Below are 5,763 nucleotides of genomic sequence, written 5' to 3'. Positions count from 1 at the left end.
TCCACAAAAGCAGAAAAAGGTGATTTCCCAATGACAGTGTACAAGGGGCCAGGCAAGGTGATGTTATTCTCTACCCTGAATGCATTGCAGGGTTTAGGATTAATTAAAGCCATTGGGTGAAGACATTTCTTTCTTGGATGGCAAATGAGCCTTGCTCTGATCTCATTGCATTAATGTGGTGCTGGTTTTGGACATTTGACACTAAGTATGCCCAGTCTCTGAAAGACATCATTGGGTGACACAGGTGGATAGAATGGGGAATCCTTTATTTTAACGAGTCAGACTCTTCCTGTTTGTTTTTGTTGCCTCCAAATCCTGTTTCACACTGTATGTTTACCACGAAAACAATTCTACACTTGTGCTAGAATTGTTGCCAGACAGTGATTTCTGCTGATAGAGGTAACAATTAATCCAGTTTTCCTTTGGGCAGTTCGATGTGAAACGGTTTTGAACATATGCTCCTGTTCTGCAGAGATTTTTTGTGATCTCCTTTAAGTCATCTGTCTTGGCCCAGTGGCTACTGAAAGGTCCCACTCCCTTTAAGTACTTTGATTAAAGGTTAAAACAACAACAAAAAATAAAGTGATTTTTGCCAGGAAAAAAATAAAGTGCATTTTTCATGATCCTGATAGATGATATGTGACATATACTGCAGAGTGACATTTGCCAGCTGTTCAAATCTGATATGCTGTATAAAAAGCCTACACGAAAATTATTTCACTGGATTTTTAAGAAAATTGTCTGCTATTTCAGGTGTCTGACTTGTACATACATCACATTAAATTGCATCAGTCTGTGTGTGCTTGCTGATCAAAGGTTGATTCTGTTTGGAATGTGTATTATCTGTGATGGTCTAGATGCTCTGTGCAAAGAAGAACCTGAGAAGATTTTTGTGCTCTTGTCATAAAGAGGCAACCACGGGTCTAGCTACTACTTGATTTCAAGGAGATATAGGTTCCTTAAATGGCCATGAGAAACAAGTGACAGTGATTGTAGAGAAAGCTATTACCTGAGCAGTGAAAGCAGAAGGCAATAACAGAAAATCCTACACTGTTGTCTGCTTCTAACATTGGTAAATAATTAATCACCATACCTCTGTTTCCCCCCATAAAAAATGAGAATGATATTTGTGATGGTGATATTGGCTGATGCATGCAATGCGAGTGTTATCTCAGAGGGGATTCTACATGAACAAGAGATGTCTGTAATCATTATTTAATTTCTGCCTTTACCTCCTGCCTTCATTTTTAGACATTTTGTAAACCACTCTCTCTACTTTAGTACCACTACCTTCCAAGGAAAAACAGGAGGATGCCATATCCCAGGTGTCCCCACTGGGACAGTGGGTTTTTGGGATGTGACACTGACCTCAAGTGAGCCAGTTTTTCTTATTAGGTCTAGGGGCCATTAGAGATCTGTGGAGCTACGGGGATCAGGGCAGAAGGGTGACTGCTTTAGGTTGTAGAAGACCAGGAGGCAGTTAGCTAAGTGAATGGGAAGGGAATGAACTCAGGATTTCCTCTTCCTGGTTACATAAAATCCCTGCCATTCTCATCAAAGGAGTGCTAAGGGAACCTTTATGGTATCTAGAAAGTCTGCTTTGGGATTACCCCCTCCTCATCAGTTTTCCAGCACCAGATAATCTATACAGCATGAATAGAGCTGCATAGTCCTTGTGAAGCTCCAAATTGGATTTCTGGGCAATACACATGTAACTGAGGAGCCAAGGTGGAGAAGAAGGGTTATCTTAGTATCTATTGTTCTTGACTTCCCTGAGGGCTCTTTTTCACTATTGTTACATTCTTGACCTCAGGATGGCTAGTGAGAGCACCTGGATGGAATGCTAGAGTGACAGCATTAGTAGAGAAGAGCAAGTGATGTCATCTACTTGCACTTCTGTAAAGCCTTTGATATGGTGCCACACCACATCCTTATCTCTAAGTTGGAGAGAGAGGGATTTGAAGAGTGGACTAGTCAACAGATAAAGAATTGATCAGAAGGTCACAGCCAGAGCATTGTGGACAGTGGCTCTATGTCCAGGTGGATGTAGGTCATGTGTAATGTCCTCCAGGGGTCAGTCTTGGGACCAGTGCTCATCAACATCTTTATCAGTGATCTAGACTGTAGAATTGAAGTTTGCTGATAACACTAACCTAAGTTATACAATTAATACTGTAGAAGAAAGGAATTCTATCCAAACGGACCAGGGGAGGCTTGAAAACTGGGCCCACATGAACACTGTGAAGTTGAACAATGCCAACTGTAAGGTGTTGCACTTGGGTTCATGGCAATCCCAGATACACATACAGACTGGGAGAAGAACTCATTAAGAGCAGCACTGCAGAGAAGAACTTGGGGGTTCTGATAGACAAAAAACTAAACATGAGCCAGCAGTGTGCACTCAGAACCTGGGAGGCCATCTGTATCCTAGGCTGCATGAGAGGAGGGGTGGCAGCAGGGAGAGAGAGGAGATTATTCCCCTCAACTCTACCCTTCAGAGACCTCATCCGGACTACTGCATCCAGGCTTGGGGTCCCTTGCACAAGAAGGATATGGATACAAAGAAGGATCGTTCATCAGCTGTGCTGGGGAAATGACTTAAATTGGGGTAAGGGTTTCATGCTGCTCTTAGGATCTTCAGAAAATTCTGCCTCATAAAGGTGTGCATCACAGAACCACACAGCAGGTATTTTTGTCAGAGAAAGAAACAGTGGAGGTCTTGTAAGTTCAACAGTCAAATAAGGAGTGCATAACATCAAGAAAGTTGAATTCATAGGAAAAATCTTCCAAATGAGGCAACGGATGAAGTTGGAGATGAAAAAACCAACAGTATATGCCAATCAGCCCAGTAACAATACCCATGTGGTTATGAGTATTCTAACCTTTCTCTTTCTGTTTTTCTCTTTCTTTTGTTATTTTTCAGTTTGAACTCAGCTTTTAAGTAGTGCTGCTCAGAAACAAAAAGTCAAAAAAGTTTATTTCAAAAAATATGATGCTATTCCTTTTGGGGAAAAATAAGTAAATAAATAAATCAAGAGTAATCACACTTATTCCAACAAGTGAATCTATAAGATTCAGGACTTAATGAGGTCTGTTTTTCTATGGACTTCAGGCTTTTGTTTCTGTTCTTTCATATGTCATATTGCCTATGCTCATGTAGAAGCAATGACTTCTGCTCAGCAAATCCACTTAAGAAGCATACAGAATCATGGAATGGAATTACAGAGTCATTAAAATTGGAAAAGACCACTGAGATCATCCAGTCCAACCATCAACCTACCTTGATGCCCACTAACCCATGTTCCTCACTGCCACAAATATAGGAATTTACTGACTTTGGGAACTTGTGTGTGATGCAAGCTCACAGGCTGAAAGGTATTAAGCTTGCAAAGGGAAGGATGGAAAAACACATTTACACTGCACAATCAGTTTCAGAAATGCCTAAATGTAATAAAAAATAGTTGTCTCTTGAGTAATTATCATTTGCATTCTTTTTTCATCTGAAACTGTTGCTGAATTTAACCCAATTTTGCACCTAGCAATCCACCTTTCAGTTTTTCATTATTAGATATTTTTTTGTAGTAAGAATGTTACCTACCTTTAATGCCTGCTTGTAATAGCTGTGGGAATAGCTCTAAAATAATGACCAACTGCATGATCACAGTGAGTGCCTTGAGCTTCTGAGCATCATATTGACATGGAAAGTGGAGCCATTATAGCAGACTGTGTCAATAAGAAAAAATTCACAGCCTCCCTAATTACGCGTTGCTTTTCTGGAAAAAAGTGGCTCTAGGGAAGTAGTTATGCTGTGCATAAACATACATCTGCTAGAGGAGTCAATAAATGTGATTTACATTAAGTCCATTTCACAACTTTCTTTAAGCTGCCTTAAATAAGAAAATTAAAGAGCTCATTATTATAGCTCTGATGGAGAGTGAGGGGAGAAAAAAAAAAAGAAGAAAAGACAAAATGGGGAGGAGAGGAGAGGATAGGAGAGGAGAGGAGAGGAGAGGAGAGGAGAGGAGAGGAGAGGAGAGGAGAGGAGAGGAGAGGAGAGGAGAGGAGAGGAGAGGAGAGGAGAGGAGAGGAGAGGAGAGGAGAGGAGAGGAGAGGAGAGGAGAGGAGAGGAGAGGAGAGGAGAGGAGAGGAGAGGAGAGGAGAGGAGAGGAGAGGAGAGGAGAGGAGAGGAGAGGAGAGGAGAGGAGAGGAAAGGAAAGGAAAGGAAAGGAAAGGAAAGGAAAGGAAAGGAAAGGAAAGGAAAGGAAAGGAAAGGAAAGGAAAGGAAAGGAAAGGAAAGGAAAGGAAAGGAAAGGAAAGGAAAGGAAAGGAAAGGAAAGGAAAGGAAAGGAAAGGAAAGGAAAGGAAAGGAAAGGAAAGGAAAGGAAAGGAAAGGAAAGGAAAGGAAAGGAAAGGAAAGGAAAGGAAAGAAAAGAAAAGAAAAGAAAAGAAAAGAAAAGAAAAGAAAAGAAAAGAAAAGAAAAGAAAAGAAAAGAAAAGAAAAGAAAAGAAAAGAAAAGAAAAGAAAAGAAAAGAAAAGAAAAGAAAAGAAAAGAAAAGAAAAGAAAAGAAAAGAAAAGAAAAGAAAAGAAAAGAAAAGAAAAGAGATATGCACAAATCGATGACTTCTAATCAGTTCTGTATATGTGTGACTTCACATTCATTCTCAACCAGTGGAGGAACATTTCTGAGTATCTTTGTTAGTAAACACAGAGTGTGGAGTGTTCCCACTTTGATTTTGGAGAGGATTTCCACTAGTTTGAGACAGGTGATCTATTGCTGGGCTATATCTGTTTCAGTTTACTCCCTGTTGATCAATCCAGGAGCACTGATAAGGTATTTCTTCAGTAAATGAAGGTGTGAGTTCAGTGAATCTCTAGAGATTTTAACCTGGAGATGGCAGAAAGAAAGTAAACACCAATTATTGGATTCAAATCCAGAAAGGTCTGAAACAAAATTCATCTGGTACTGTCAGACATTCCCACTCTTATCCACCTTTCTTGCCTCCTTTGGAAGGATACTTCCATCAGTTCCAAATTCTTGCACTGCATCTTGGTCATCAGCCCTCCATACTACCTTGTATTGTCTTTTATTCTCACTTCTTGCCTTTAGACATCCACCAAAGCAATCATATATCTCGTATTACTGAATCTGTGGGGGGGTGTCAGGTGAGGATGAAAGATAACAGGAATTATTTTTCTCTTTTCTAGTAGATTTTAGTTTTAATTCCCACAGTGCACAGTGGAGTTCTGCCCCCCTCTACTGGAAGAGCTCAGCATCTCCAGCCAAACTGCTCCTGACTTTTACTGAGACATGGTATTGGTCCTTGCAGTAGATCCAGCCCTCTGGCTATGTCCATGGACTGTTCAAAGTCTAACTTTCTTTTCCTACCCAGCTTCCTCCAATACTCCTCCAGCATGGGATGACTTTGTCTACACCCTGTTGTAGGTCTGACATCTCAACAGCTGTTTTTCACCTCTTTTCTATTGTTGGGAGCACAAAGGTGTGACTTGCTTAAGCTGTGGACCCAAATTACATGTTCAAACTCTCTTGGAATCATAGAATCTCTGAGTTGGAAGGGGCACATTAGGATCATTGAGTCCAGCTCCTAGTTCCACATAGGACCACTCAAAACTGAAACTGTGTCTGAGAGCTTTGTTTAAATGCTCCTCAAACTCCAGCAGCTTGGTGTCATGACCACTTCCCTTTCTCACACTTCAGTTTGTGGTTGAGTGATCTGTAAATAGTAGAAGACATAAGGGTCAT

This window comes from Excalfactoria chinensis, chromosome 2 (assembly GCF_039878825.1).
Source record: "Excalfactoria chinensis isolate bCotChi1 chromosome 2, bCotChi1.hap2, whole genome shotgun sequence".
Lineage (NCBI taxonomy): Eukaryota > Metazoa > Chordata > Aves > Galliformes > Phasianidae > Excalfactoria > Excalfactoria chinensis.
This window is presented reverse-complemented; position numbering follows the sequence as displayed.